The sequence below is a fragment of the Nilaparvata lugens genome, unplaced genomic scaffold, assembly GCF_014356525.2.
Source record: "Nilaparvata lugens isolate BPH unplaced genomic scaffold, ASM1435652v1 scaffold3097, whole genome shotgun sequence".
In the NCBI taxonomy this organism is placed as follows: Eukaryota; Metazoa; Arthropoda; class Insecta; order Hemiptera; family Delphacidae; genus Nilaparvata; species Nilaparvata lugens.
In genome coordinates this window covers 24,538-39,881 of record NW_024090384.1, presented here as the reverse complement: position 1 = coordinate 39,881, position 15,344 = coordinate 24,538, and the positions used below count along the sequence as shown (strand labels likewise).

The 15,344-nt window shown below is 32.0% G+C and overlaps 2 long non-coding RNA genes across 3 annotated transcripts; both read left to right on the top strand.

Moving 5' to 3' along the window:
* Positions 1-876: 876 nt before the first annotated feature.
* On the top strand, positions 877-3,549 carry LOC120355587. 2 transcript variants are annotated; one of them, XR_005573660.1, is made up of 3 exons: positions 877-979; positions 1,915-2,360; positions 3,535-3,549. It is a non-coding gene; the product is annotated as an uncharacterized LOC120355587 (long non-coding RNA). The 2 variants fall into 2 exon arrangements; XR_005573661.1 differs by lacking the exon at positions 877-979 and adding an exon at positions 1,599-1,725.
* A 4,729-nt stretch (positions 3,550-8,278) lies between these two features.
* LOC120355588 lies at positions 8,279-12,763 on the top strand. The gene is made up of 3 exons (XR_005573662.1): positions 8,279-8,541; positions 9,875-9,964; positions 12,119-12,763. It is a non-coding gene; the product is annotated as an uncharacterized LOC120355588 (long non-coding RNA).
* Positions 12,764-15,344: the final 2,581 nt, after the last annotated feature.

Sequence of the window (15,344 nt, the reverse complement as noted above, 5' to 3'; positions counted from 1 at the left end):
GTCCGTCTATTGATACTCTGACATTTACTATAAAGTTCCATAGATCTCGAATTGAAGATTCGATTCAAATGTGAGAAAAAATGTAATATTACATGGTTCATCTGTAGACCACTGAATAGTATCGTGTGTGCCGAGGTTAAGAGTGTGTTGCAAGCATCTGTATGCTTTAACCAGTCGTCTGAAACAACCATAATCTTTTAGGGGTGTAAATGGAGATCGAAGTGTAAAATTCGCCTTGCCTTTCTGGACGATATTCCAAGTGGAGCTGGATGTTTCCGCACAGAGCGCGATAGGGATTGTTCAATGGACGCCCTCACTGCCGCGATATTTTCAGTTACCCCACCTTTTTTAGGTTGCCCAGCTTGTTTTCTAGGAAGTGCAGATCCTTTCGACCATACAGTAGTAAGCCATTTCCCAATGGTTCTAGCATCAGGAACTGTCATGAAGATTCAAACCAAACCGCCTACAAAAAGCATCTGCGTCGCTACTACTTTTCATTGTTTTTAAAGAACGTTCCAACAATAAAGCCTCAATGCTCACCTTACCACTGCATGATGAACATGAATACTTAAAATGACATAGTTTCCGCCATATAACACACCACTCTTATTCCACTATTCACCTGCGCACTCTTCACTGATTTGAAAGTAGGGAGTCCATTCTGACCAAACTTTTAGGCTTATCAAAACAGGGAATATGTCGGCCATGATAGCTAAGACAAGTAAGGCTGCACTCTTTAGTCAGCTAGTGCTCTATACGATACGTGCAAAATGGATGCAACCCTAGAAATAAAAATCAATATAAATTTCATGTGGATTGAGAGTAGATAATCTCTAGTATGATGCATTCAATCTTTTTAATTATTATTCTTTCTACTTACTCGTTCTTCTACTAATACGTTTTTCTTTTTAGAAATAAAAATGCCATTTATGTCTGCCTGTCACCACATAGGAAGCTTTCCGAAAGACACAATTCCTTGGTAAGTAGTTCCTCACTTTACTTGATTATTGGTTTATATAGTGTCCCAAAAAGGATGTTAGGTTTTTAGAATTACTGTGAAGGTAGTGATTTCAATGTTTTAATGTTTCTACACATCCAAGTCTCTATTGTTCAATTAGATTGTCCTATTGTCCAAATTAGTCTCACGTTTATTGTCCAATTGAGGATACATCATAATTAAGAGATATATTAGGGTGAAGAGTTCTGACTGAGGCCTATAGCTGAATTATGCCACCTGATTGAACGTCTGGCACTTTAAAGCACTGATATGTTAAAAGTCTGAAGTCACTATGTTAAACGTACATACTGCATCAGAATAAGTGCTGGACTTTCAATTCAGTGGTTTTATTCAGCTTAAGACCTTGGTTACAGCTTTTTTCAATAAAACCTTTCAAATTACCTAGTTGAATAAGATGTTCTCTTGAATTGGATAATTTCACATACTCGGAAATGTAAAAATATCAATGTTGTTACAATTGAACTGTTTAAATTAATTTGCATTTTATATTATTTGTAAAAATATTTTGGAATTTACAGTTTCAAGAAGTTTTATCGATCATCTGCATTTCTTCACGTGAATAACACATTAAGACACGCTACACTACTGCAAATAAGTATTTTACAGATATCAAAGAGAGCGCTGAAAAGAATGAAGTTTTTGATCCTTGAGGTGTCCTTATGCGCGTCTCTCCTCTAGGAAATACTGGAATGAAGTGCATCTAACGGGTGATTATCATAGAACATAGTCTCATGAACTTATATCAATGTGATGACAATTTAGTCGGTGTGCTACATACTATTAACTCGCCTCCTACAGGAGAAAATGCATAATTTACTTTTCCAAATAAAGCATAATTACAATTCTAAATTACACTATAATCTGATTTCTGATTTTGTCCATTATTTTGATTCCAGGTGAACCTATTGTACTGCATCATAAAAGCGGAAGAAGGAGGTGAAATCAACTTGCCGACTGTTTAGCTGTGGTAAAAGCTATCAAATCCATGAATCCAGGAACCTATTCAATTCTCAAGAACATCTCTGTCATAATGTGGTCGGACCCGTTCACCAAGGAAGGTCGCAGTAATCAAAGCATTCATTTTACTCCTATTATCAAGTAATTGAAAAGCTTTGAGGATCGAAATAATTTCTTGAAATATGTTAACTATTTCATGATTCAATGTGATTTCTTGACTATTGACATTTTAAATTATGGGACATCATGCAATTCTAGGCATTTGCCTGATGCAAATGGTTGAGCATTGCCCATATATTGTGATGAAGAAAAATTTGTTTCAAATCACTTCAATGAATATTAAGATTCAAGCATTCTGATTATACAGATTCAAGCATGGGAAGCGGTAATTTTTGTCTCAGTTACATATTATACATAATTTAAGATTTTTTATTTTTTCCTGTTTCATTATTATGTAAGTTCTGCTGAAATTAACACGTGAGGTTTATTGGCCAAAATTACTTCCCACTATTTTACATTAATTTCTTCCAATTTATCGAATTTCAAAGTTTTTTAGCTTCCTCAACAACCTGTCAACTCAAATTTGACTTAAATTTTTATTGCAGTCTCTAGGCTTTTAAATTTCTAATAATGTATACAAATAGGTTTGAATGAAATCATTCTATTCAAAAATTACATATCACTATACTGAGATTTGCTTTGCTTTTACTTGCTTTGCTTTTTCAAACTGGTTGTACTGACATTAGGACAGAAAATTTGTGCATCGCACATTAGCGAAAACTTTTGCATTGTAGATAATAGAATAGAATAAATAGAAAGAATGCTTTATTATTCAAGATTACACAATACATATATATATATATATATATATATATATATATATATATAGAAAACTCATACAATTTACAGCTTGATTGAACAATCGCTAGCCGGAAAAATTCAATAATTTTTTTTTCAGTCAAACACAAATCTTACAAATGCGTAGAACAAATTATTATCTAAAAATCAAATTTTATTAATTCCGAACAAAAGCTCATATATATTAGGCTAATCAAATAAAATTACCAACACAATGTTCTCCCATGAAAATCATACCTAATGCGATAGTAACAACTCAGATTAAGGAATACAAATAAAAGGAACTTAAACAAATTACAAACATCTTATCTCAAATAAATTAATCATTTCCATCAAATAAGGTATTTTGTCCTGCCTTACCAGTTTGAACCATGAGCCTAAAAATAACCTAGTAACTTACATTGTAATATGCCTGTAATCCCATACCTGAGCTCCGTGACACAGTACAGCCCTTTTGCAAGCTTTAACCATTTACATTTAGCTGGAATCTACCTTAGCATTATTAAAAATGCCTCTCCATGCCAAGTTCACCCCAATTCGCCTTCTCAGATTAAACCTTCACTTGAGCTTCAAAATTCAGTTTTGATGTCAGCACTACTAATACCCAATGAAAATAATATTGTTACTTATACTATTTCATAAAAAGCTCATTCAGCAATAAATACACTTATTTTATTAAATGATTTCTTAATGTTTTGCAGGACAAATTCTGACATTTTACAACATTCTACAGGCACATAGAAGACTGGCTATGATGGCGAAAGACTTTTGAAGGCGGTTACCTTGATTGGGATCATATCTATTAAACCTTCGAATCCTGCACTCAAAGTAAATGTGATACCATTCAAATGGAATAAGATTGATTTGAATTGGAATTGTTATTCCTGTATCATAGTGCATTTTTCTACTAGTTACCCTACGTATTGTACATTATTGTAATAAAGCACTAGCTGTCCATGTAGAAGTCTTTGAAATAAAGGTTTCTTTTTCAAGTTAGTGTCACATTTTATATTTTTTTATCCATTGTATACGGTATATCCATTTAGTTTTAGAACATTGATTAACACTACTATTGTTTCAAAAAGAAACTGAATGTAATTTAGAATATGATTCTATCGTATGATTCTTCAACGAATCCATCATAACTTACAAAAACTACAGCATTTGTCTATTTACTTGTCAATAATCTCAGTTGCAGAAGCATTGTATTCCAAAACCAAATTTGGTATTTAATTATGAAGTATGAGTAAAGACATATTCGCCTACAAGACATTATTATTATTCGTTGAGCATTGTTCTGATGCTTCACTCCAACTGTACTTCTTCCACTACGAACTACTATACTCGCGTACTTACTAATAATAGTAAAGAGAAATAGAATAACATTTATTATCAGGCCTACATCTTTCTATTGTACTACCATAGAGGATAGAACAGAAAATATTGTTATTTCCTACTACGGTACGGTACTCATCAAGCTAAATTTCAACCAATAAAATACAGTACAACCCACAATCACGTACAAACATAGAAAAATTCGACTCCATATTCTATATTCGATATATGGCCGATTTTCATTGGGCCATAGCACGGAATAAGCATAAAGTGTGTAGTAGTGTTTCTTTCCTCTGTGGTATGGTACACAATCATAACCTATGAGGTAGGCCTAACCTTCGACCATTAATAAATAGACACGGCTTGAGCATAGTCGCTGAAGCAAACATGAATGGGTGGTGTGACGTCACATGAGAGAGCCTTCGAACTACACGCCATAATCAGCCTATGCTAAATGAGCACTTTCATAGCTTCTGAATCAGAATTTGAACTAATTTATTATTCTATTTGAAAAATTAATTATGGAAGTTGATTTATTCATTATTTATTATAATGCATACGTAGAGCCTATGTTTATATTGCCTAGTAAACGTATTTAAACAGATTATGTTGTATTGAGATTTATTTCAGGGCTTTATCAAGCCGATAATAACTTGCTTCTTGAATCTATGAACAAGTATGAATAGACTTATTGAAAATTCAGGAATTATTGTATTTTATGCACACAATCAATAACATAATCTTGAGCCTGTTCAAAAAAATAATATTGACATTGAGTTTGAATTCTCGACCTAGACACAACAGATTTTCTTATCACACATAGAAACACAATAAAATTATGATGGTAAAAACTGGAATACAAGGATTAAAGATTGGATGATTTGATGAACATATCAATATTGAAATATTTACTACATTATATATATCAATATAATATAATAATCATGATATAATTTCTTTGTAGAAATATATATCGGCAGTAACAATAATTTATTGCATTCTATTATGGAGAGCATGAAAAATTACTTATCAAAATTAAGTAGGTACATACGGTAATATTAATAATACTAATAATATATTCAGCTTCATTGAGCTGAAGGAACGCTTAATTCTACAACTTTGTCCATAGAACTTTTGTTAATTATTATTAAGTGCATTAATAAAGGCAGTGATCTGGCTATCTACTATGATGGATATTATTTTCAAAACTATAACACTACATATAATTATATTACAATCAGAATTAATATCAGGCCAGCAAAAAGTACATCCTTCATGAAGATTTAGATGAGTAGATGAAGAGCTTAGAAAAACTAGACTACTTATAGAAATTAGGCACATAATATTAATAATACAAATCTATATAAGTGATAGAGGGAGCTCTTAATTCTACAACTTCGTTTAGGTATACAACTTTCGTGAATTATTAAGTGCATTAATAGAGGCAGTGATCTTTGCTATCTACTATTATGAATATTTTTTTCAATAATAAAACTACATGGGCCTTTTATATTACAAAAAGTACATTCTTCATGAAGATTTAGATGAGTAGATGAAGAGCTTAAAAAACTAGACTACTTACCGAAATTACACATAACATTAATAATATAAATCTATATGATAAGTGATAGAGGGAGCTCTTAATTCTACAACTTTCATGAATTATTAGGTGTTAATAGACGCAGTGATCTTTGCTATCTTATTAATATTTTTGTATGCAAAATCAAATGATAAAATTTAGAATCTCTAAATCGGCTGCAGGCATTGAAATACCTTTTTATACACAGACAAACAAGCAAATTCACGTTTGCATTCTTCATTAACATTGACTTATTGAATGATAACTTGAGCCTAATTTGAAAAGAATGTAACTTAGATAATTACTTACCTGTGAAAAGAAATCCCACTTCCTTTTATATCACTCTCCGTGCAGTTATATGCACAGCAACTTCTCACCATTTTTTAAAGAAATCACCATCTGGTAATTGATTAAAATACAAAATATGATAGCGTGCTATACCGTACAAGAATATCCAGCCATTTGCTCCTTCATGTGACGTCATACGGCTGTTTATGTTTGCTTCTGCTCATGTATTGTGGAGGTATGGGAAGCCGTGTCTATTATATTAATGGTCGAAGGGCCTAACACATTAATAACTATTTTGGAAATTTATTAAATTCAATTTCCTGATGCATATATTTACAAAATAATACATTTTAGAGGAATATAGGGCATTTTTCATTATTAAAAATATTTATTGAAATTAAATATCTTTCCTCTGTGGCCATAGTGACGAATATGTTGGTCTTGATCGAAATTAGCCTTGTTAATTAAAGCTACTGGATGTTACTTTAGTTTACAACCAAAATAAAGCATTTCAGCCTCTATAGCTGGATAAATTAATCGTTGAATAAAATATTAAGGAAATATAGAAAGTAAAATAATTAAGAGAAATAAGGAATGCTTTAAGCTCCGTTCACACAAAGTTAATAACTTAATCCTTACGGTTTAGATTCTATTAGATTGAAACGGAACTTAACAAAACTTGACTTTACTTATAATGTTCATCATATGTGTATGATAAGTTATGTTCAATCTAATAGAATCTATAAGGATTAAGTTAATAACTTTGGTTTAACGCATCTTTAAGTTACTTCTGACACAGTGTTTGATGAGATGTAGAAATATCGTTTACTATCATAATGAAAAAACACAAAGGCTGTAGTCAACATCATAATGTTGATAGTTGACAATTTTTATGTGTTACCGAGTTGCCTATGCTTACCGTAGTTGACCAAATAGAGTTAGGGCCAAGCCTAACGAAGCGTTTGAAACAAGTCGGCAAGGCAGAAATATCTCCGATTGGCTGATTATCAGGCCAATTCCCGAACGCAAACCCTATCTGCAATCGGACGCTTCCTGTCTGTCGTGCCGACTGAAAATATTACTCATGTGGCTTGGCCCTTAGTGTGTTATTAAGCATAGGATTACTGTACCATATTGTTCGGGTCAAAAACAGGCACTGGTCAACGTCGGGGAAGGGGGGGTGTATTCCATACGCCAGACCTCATTTTTTGTTGATGATTTTAGAAGATGAAGAGATTAAGTTGATCCTTTTTATTGGAGATGATAAATTTATTATATCTCCTGTGAAGTTGATCAAAAAAGACATATTAGATTGAAAAGAGCAATCAACCATATTATTTGAAACCAAAAATGGTTTGGAATCAGTCGAGCGGTCCTTTTCATTAATTAACGTAGATACCGTACTTACAGAAACTGTTATGTAATCTTTTTGTGGAATAACCTATAAAATCTTTTTCCTGCTCGCCTGAGGACTTGAAAACCCATTTATAATTCAGGAATATAAATTATGGGAAGTTTTGAATTGTAGGCTACACCATTAGGCCTACTACATATTATTTGCACATTTGAAATTTCATTGGATAAAAAGTTAGCGCGAAGTAGCGCTATTGGGTGGACTGGAATGAGCGGGAAGTTTTAAACTAGCATATTCTATTTTTCATAGCGACGACAGTTCAATCACTCAGAAACTTTATTCTGCAGAATTCGATCACATTATTATGATATCCGGCTCTTGATTTTCTCTGAAATAATATTATAAACAATACTTTGTATTGTCACGGCATATTTTCCAATAAAAATGGAAACAGCTTAAATCAAAGAATTTTGAAAGTAGGCGCCAATCTCTGAGTTCATTATCTCCTATTTCCGATAACAGAGAGCGCTCCTTTCCATACAGCTGATAGATGGTCAGTCAAAAACAAAAATATTCCCACAGATTATAATATTTTCCAATTATTAAAAAAAATTAAAGTAATTCGAAATAAATGAAATATCAAATCCATTCACCACCTATCCTATGTCCTTCCTTAATTTGGCAATAGTGTGTGACGTCACATCTCGGAAGTTCAGTGGAAGAAAAAATCTTATCGTTTGTCGGTGTGTGTCGGATCGTGCCGTATGATGATGTGCTGATCACTGAACGGTCTTCATTATGTGAGGACAGATAGAATGATCTTAACGAAAGAAAAACGCAAATAGACCAAACGTAACCAGCTTGACCAACATAACGTTTAAAACTTCAACTGATCATTTTTCAGGTTATGTTTAGCATGATTGTAAGAATGAGATTAGGTTATGTTTTATCAACAAACTGAACAGTCAGGTTAAGATGTAACAAAGTACAGTAGATACAAAATTATTCATAACTTGGTAGGTTTATTCTTATAAATAAGCCCTTCTTTAGCAGAAGACTTATCAAACACAAAGACATAATATTGATGAATTCGTTTAAAACAGAAAGTTGAAACGATTAATAGTATGATTAGGCTATTCATCACTGTACCAGGTAAGATTAAAATAATATTGCCTAGGCCCTATTTGAAATAATTTTTAAATATTAACATCTGAAATGTACCTTCAAAGCAAGTATTGCTAATTATACAGAACAGTCACTTTTAATTTTAATAAAACCAAACGATTCTCCGATCTATGGACCGTGGCGAATAACTTACACTGGATAAGTAATAACGTAAATGCTTGTCACTTAAAATTTTTGCCTATCCATACTCAGATAGGCTACAACATATCGGGACCTGATTAGAAAACTTAGATACTGTTATCTTGAATATTAAATAATTGGATGCTAAAAATTTTTAACACACTGTCAATTTGTGTTCGTGAGCTGGAGTATGGGAAGTTTTGTAGGCTGGTTCGAGAAAAACTTATCAACTACCCTCTCTACTCATTGAGAGATGATGAGACCAGTGGACTTGTAGACCAGTTTGAGATTGTTTAATGAGTTACTATGGCAGTCCATCTACAGAGCCACACGAAACAACCTATCTGCGGCCATCTCTTTATTTGTGTTTTGATTGTTTTATATTTTGACGAAGTCTGTCTGGCGACTGCCGGTCATGGACTGAATATACTGAATTACTGAATAGGCTACCTACCCACTGAAAAATATTGATAAAACATGTAAATAATAAAATTAGGATTATTATAATCTGCTGTATCTTTCAGCCTACAGAAATAAAGTAGGCTAGGAATACAGTAGTTATTAGTCAATCTAAAGATAAACAAAATTAATACAAACATAATTATTTAATAGCCATTGAACAAGATCAAAATGTAATCTATAGGCTATGCATCTTCTATTTTTTCAATAGAGTTTATTCAAGTAGGGCAAGTAGCCTATTGCATTTTAGAAGTTGATGGAGGAGTAGAATTTGTCAGAATATTGAACAATACAAGTTACCTATCATCTAAGTTACCTATTATCTTGTAGTGAACAACTACAAGACTTATCCTATTTTGGACTATGTGTCTAACCTTAACTAAATCTGGGAGAGGAATAGCACAATGTTAACTTATATTTTCTTTTCCTACCATTTTGATGATGTACTTAGTGTATCAATCAATAAAGAATCAATCTTTTCTTTTTTGCTCTTTATAGGCTTTGCATTATATAGCATGCTTTAGGTTGCATATAAAGCTTCACGTTATAACACCTGACTCCTGTCTCACTCAGGATTGAACACCTCAAAACCAAATCCAAAAAATAGGTTTTGAGAACGGATTTTATAAAAGAATCATTGAATACGTATGATACAGGTAGCCTACTGTATTGTCATATAAACTCTTAGCAGGTCTAGAAACAGTTATTTTTCTTTTTTCAGAGAATAACAGGCTGATTGAGCTATTGTTGAAACTTTCTGCTGGGTCTATCTTGCTAGTTTATGGCTGGTGATCACCGTATCAATTATCAGGTGAGCTTTCTTGTAATTATCAACCTATCAAATCATGTTTGTTTTCCTGTCGATGCTGTATGCAAATTACAAATTGCTTTCAATACCAATAATAATAGAGTTTCGCATTATCGTTTTATCAGATGGGCACGCTAAATTGTTGAAGTATTGGCTGAAGTAAGACAGTCGTAAGGCCCATTGACGGCTTAAATATATTCAGGCGGTGAGACCTTCCCGCAAGAGACTCCCCACCAACAAAAGCCACACGAATTTACTTTTTTAGAGTTTTGCATTCTAACATTAGAATACTGCCTTGATCTCCTATTGGAGGCCGCCTGGAACATTCATAATTATTGTTGGTGTCTCCAAAACAAATTTTTGAGACAGGACCGTTCTCCATTGTTGGGTTTTGTAGATGTTCCCTACTAATTGTTTGTTTCCTGGGTACACACGGGCCGGTAGACCATTAATTTCGATTTGTTCAACGACTTCCATTTCGTGGAGTCAATATTAGAAACCACACCTAACAACTAAGAAGACATTAATCAGCTATAGACTAAAAAAACCGTTTATTGTACAACTACTAACAAAGCTGGTCGCGCTCAAATTCAAATTTTAGGCCTATTCATTGCCCAAGACACATTATATAAAATATTGTACAGGCACTGTAAATTTACTTAAAAATCACATCTTTTCACTTTATATGAAAAATTATCACATCATTCAATGCTGTTCAACCTAATGCTAAAATACTGTTCAAGACTATAAAAACATTTCTTCAATAGGAACTTTTTAATTTTTCTCTTGTATTCCTTCTCAAGTAATTCCCTAACGGTAGGTGATTGTAAAATATGCTTACTCGGGCCTTAAAACTAGTATGACTAGATCTATAATAGTAAAATTCATTTCAGATCTTTAATCAATTCAGTGTGTAATGAGAGTGGACATTATTATGACTGGAAAATACATTTAAATTAGACTTCACAAACAACAAGCATGTGTATATGAAAATACATGGTAAATTCATAATTCTCAGTCTTATGAATAAAAGCTTGCAATGAGTGAGAGGTAATTCATTTCAAATTGTTCTACCTGCTATTTTTTGCAATAAAAGATAGAAATTGGCCATTTTTTGTGTATTGGAATATGGGCTAAGTACACTCAACAACAATTTTTCCATTTCTCAACCGAATTTGACTTATGATGCATGATGTTGGACCGCCTTGACGAGTCGAGAAGAATGAAGTGTAGTAAGATGAAATCTGAGCATTGTGTCAAAAGTTATAAATTTATTTTTATTTTTATTTACAATGCAAATGACACTAATGTAATAACATTGATAGATAAAATAATAAGGTACAGTAGTCCTTGTGCTATTTTTCTTCCAAATTTAAAGGTGACAAAGAGTTTGAAATTTTGATCCTTGAGTTGTCCTTATGCGCGCCTCTCCAATAGTGAATGAAATTAAGTGCATCTAACAGATGATTCTCATAGAACATAATATCATTAACTTCTGTCATTGTGCTGGACAATGTAGTTGGTGATGATGGTTGAAGCTGAAAATTAGGTGTTTTTCACAATACGATGAGCATTGTTGTCCGGTGTACCTGGAAATCTATATGAGATGAAGCGCTCTACCTGATCTTAGATTCTAAAGCACAAAAATACTCCCAGAGGAATTTTGAATTATATATGTAAATGGTAACAATCGGAAGATATTGTTGATCAAAACCTAAAATTCATCAGAATTGATTTTTTCTTTTAATTTTACACATTTTTGATAAATTATTACTCATTGGAGATGGAGAGTTCTGCATGATCCCATTTTATCTGTAAAAGGGCGAGAACCAATTTTTCTGTCTGATTACTGGATTTGGCAGAAATAGCTGAAAACTGGAAAATGAACCCAAAATACGATGTTCTGTATCTATCACAAGGAAATTAATGAAATTTCCTTTGCTTGAAGAAATTGGTTATGGACTTCTCTCATGTATCCAAAAGATATATTAAAAAATCAGAACTACAATATTAATTGCAAGCACCAATGTATATGTGACTGGACTATTGTGTGACAACATTTTTGTATAACTCATTACTTCTGTTATTCCTTGTGGTATTCCTTTCATTCCAATCAATTGGAGTTTTTGAAAATAATTTATTTTTATTTCATTTCAGGCACGAAAATATGTCACAAAGACCGCAGGGACAGTTCATCGTGTGTGTTGTTCCTCATTCTGCAAAGACAGTAGTGAACATGTTATCCTATAGTTTGACACCGTACACATCGTTTTACCATTACCATAGGTTATCCCACTTCCATTGTATAATTTTGTACATTACAAAACATGTGTGCTTTCGTGAATAATAATGTATTTATGTAGATTAACAATTCATTGTTACTTTCGCAATTTTTCATGTTTTGAAAAAAAAATTAAAAAGTATTATATACGGTACTTCATTGGATAATTATTTTATATTATGTCATTCTATCAATATTTTGCAGTTGCAGAAATTTCACAACCATTTATTTTAATTTATTTGAAATAAGTAGGTAGTTGTGATAATTTCTAGTATTTTTATTTGATATGAATATCATCTACCACAATATCACCTCCACTACTACACACAAAATTTCATCTGTCTCTGTCTTCTTGCGTTTTGAGATGCAAATAATTTGATCAGTCTGGTGGCACGTAGCCAGGATTTGATTTCGGGTGGGGGAAATGAGATTTGATTGCCGTGGAGATTCAACAAAAAAATCAACTTACACCTAAAATTAGCATTTTCTGCGTATTCTAAACTTTTTGGAGAACAGATAAACAGCAATTTTCGAATTTGGTTGAGAAGTTCAGCTGAGGTGTAGAAATATTGTATTAAAAGGGTTTAGAACTAATACCAATGATACGACCCAAAAAGGCGGGTTTCAGCGTTTTTCATGAGTTATCAAGCATTTTTCTGCGTTTCCTCAGCATTCTGCATTTTCCATTTGGCTTGCACTTCCTTCGATCCAAGGTCAAAAGAGTCTTTCAGGCTTGATTCAATCTCCGGTTGATTTCAATTATGTATCTAATCCTATGAATTAAAAATATTTCTTTAAGAAATTTAGAGAAATGCATTGCAAACTCAATGAAAAACTGTGGGAAACAAACTCTTTAATTAAGCAACGTCTGAACTTAGCTAAGCTGAACCTGTGTATAGAGTTTCGAGTTTACTTTTTCAAGTCCTGTTGTTCTTGAAAAAAATGACTTCAAAGCAAAGAATATAATATGAGATGGACCTCTGTACCTATTTTGAACGTTCTCAGTCAATTTGGTCTCGGCAATTTGGTCTCGTAGACAAGTTCATTAGTGCCGGTCCAAAGTCCGATTAAACCCCGATTGAAATGTCTGGGTCAAATTGTTTTTTTTATATGAATATATCATCTCTGGTTTACTAATAAGTCTGCTAACACGAATTTCGTAATTCGCTAGCCGGCAGTTTGTTCCGTATTGAGTGGCAATAAAGTTTCATAAATCATTAATATTACAGGAAATTTGTATAGCTTTTTATTAAAAACATTTTTTGACGACTGAAAATCCACACAAGCAGTTGATTGAAGCAGTTCTACTAAACAAATAGTGTGTAATTCGTCTGTATAATGTCTAATAAGATTTTATTCATGTTTTAGAGAAAACTAAATTACTAACTTATCTTTTTTGTAAATCATTTCAAGTGTGTTCTCCTTAGTGTGAGAGATGTATGTTGATGGAAGTAGGTATGATAGATTGTATGAATGGTAAACCACCATCATTGAGCTTGATCATTGTAGACAAGTTCAATAGTGCCGGTCAAAAGTCCGATTGAAACCGCTTTCACATTAACAAACAATCTGTAAGGTTTTCTCACAATTGTATCATATTTCAAATTCATTACCACGTTTTTCATAGATTTTAACTTATTTTATGATTCAATGAGAAAACTAGAATCATGGTTAGCTAATGTGTAAAGAGGCATAAAAGCGTGATGGCCATTCAGTAAAGTATAAAAATAAGCTTGTATTTTCTTAAAATGTATGTATTCAGGGATAGGTACTTATTTTTATTGATAAAATTAAAAAATAGATTTTTCTATCTTGCATTTCCATGGTAGGTTTGGCAATGAGATTACCACTTTCAGGATATTTTGCAAATTTATACATTAATGAACTCGAAGGATCTAAATAATTGATAATATTAGCCCACTAAAACAAAATGTTATTATATTAGTACAGATATGTGAACGATATAATAATGTATTTATGAAGATTATGTAAAACATTGAAACTAGTAGTTGTGGTTTGTGTTTTTTATCTATTATTTTATGTTAAAATATAAAAACTTTTCAAAGAAAGGGTAACTTACTATAATGTCATTTTATAAAATGAGCTTTTATATTTGGTTTTGAATAAACAAGATATATACTTACTAATGTAATCAATCATTGATAAAGTGAGTTTCATTTGTAAATAAATATAAATTAAGTTTATTGATGTTGTTTCATAGAGAGCATTTGCAATAAATTTTAGTTATTCAATAACTGAGCTGTTTTATTTACAGTTACCAATAATCTATATGAATAAAAATCGAGCCTCAAATTTTGACATTCAATAACTTTTATTATAGAATTTTACAATAACTTTTTGTAGGTATAGAATTCACTGAGGATTTAAATAAAAACTCTTATTAAATATGATTTAATTAAATAATAATTGAGTTCTAAAAACCATATTACTCTTATTGACCAAGGTATGAAGAGTCTATCGCAATAAACCTTGCATATTGACTAGCCTTCGTAGGTAGCCTACTGCTGTACTTGATTGTTTATAATGTCGTTTTCACAGTAATATTTTGCATAGCGCACTTGGTGTAGATAAGGCTTATTACTATGTACAGTTAATACAAAGAGCAACCTCATCCAATAATATATCAAAATTTCAATTCAAATACATTTTATTATTATATATCACACATGTAAACTTTAAAGAAGAAATATTTTTAAAACTCATGTTAGTGACGACCGTTTCGTTGTGTGCTGCATCATCAAACTAAATTATGTTCAAACAGTAAACTCTCAAAATTTGAGGGTTGTGGTGGAGGAATTGAACTTAGCCATATTAATGAGTTTTAAAAATACGGAATTTATACTTTAAAGTTTACATTTGTGATATATTCAACAAGTAAAAAAATAATGGATATTCAATAAAGAAAAAAAATAATTTATTAAAATAGAAACAAATAAATAGGCTACCGGTACGCATAAAATTGTGAACTGAATGAATCATACAATAATCAAGAATTATTTGAATCATACAAGGATTCAAATAAAAATCTGATGAAATTATTGGTATTTAACCAGTCGCATCAACACTAAAAGCAGCGGTCAA